The sequence below is a fragment of the Echinops telfairi genome, unplaced genomic scaffold (genome assembly GCF_000313985.2).
Source record: "Echinops telfairi isolate 266 unplaced genomic scaffold, ASM31398v2 ScPeMD7_7469;HRSCAF=8507_0, whole genome shotgun sequence".
NCBI classification, from domain to species: Eukaryota; Metazoa; Chordata; class Mammalia; order Afrosoricida; family Tenrecidae; genus Echinops; species Echinops telfairi.
The window spans coordinates 75,016,696-75,017,644 of record NW_022111372.1 but is presented as its reverse complement, the minus strand read 5'-3'; the positions used below and the strand labels follow the sequence as shown (position 1 = coordinate 75,017,644).

At 36.1% G+C, this 949-nt stretch overlaps 1 protein-coding gene across 2 annotated transcripts in view; it reads left to right on the top strand.

Moving 5' to 3' along the window:
• Positions 1-949, top strand: part of SGCD (sarcoglycan delta) — a 763,996-nt gene that overhangs the window by 735,748 nt on the left and 27,299 nt on the right. The window lies entirely within an intron of this gene.

Here is a 949-nt window from a genome sequence, read left to right as displayed (position 1 = left end):
CCCCCAGGGTGATGAACAACAGAAACATGTGTGAAAGGAGACAGCAGTCAGTTTAAGATATGAAAATAATAATAATTTATAATTTATCAAGGGTTTATGATGGTGGGAGGGAGGAAGAAAATATTTTGAAAAGGATAACAGCAACATAAGCACAAATATGCTTGACACAATGGATGTATGGATTGTTAAGAGCTGTAAGAGTCCCCAATAAAATGATTTATAAAATGTTTATAACCCTAGGGCCTCTATGAATCAGGATAGACTTAATAACAGTGTTTTGTTTTGTTTTTTAATAAACTCCTTCCCAAGGCTCTGATGTAAAAACTGATCAACAATTATTCCTAGAATTTTGAGGCTTTCTGAGCTGCCATATAAAGTCATTACATTTAGTTCTTCGATAAACAGAGCTAAGATCAAATCTCCCAAAAGACCCTGCAAAGATTGGAATTAAATTATGCTTTTAACATGGGGCCAACTGAAGTATCAAAATAATTACTGAAGAAAAATGAGTTATGTACCTTTCATTCTGCAACTTCCACAATCAGGCTGTGGTTGAGAGCATTCCTCCAACTACCTTCTGTCAGTTTTTTGTACTGTGCTGGCTTGCATGTTGCTGAAATCCTGAAAGTTATACCACCAGTATTTCAAATACCAGCAGGGTCACTCTTGGTTAACATGTTTCACCAGAGCTTCCAGGCAAAGAACAGATTAGGAAGCAGGAATATACTTTCCACTTCTGATTAATCACTGATAACATTATGAGTTGCAGAGAAACATTGTCTGATATAGCACCAGAAAATGAGCCTCTCATGTTGGGCAGCACTCTACTTATTCAAGTAAGGTCTATCTTAATGGGATAAAGATTTCTGGATATGACTCAAAATAAGAAGAAGAGCTACAACTAAGAATCAGAGCATGGGACATACAAAGTATTAACCTAGGAAAGTTG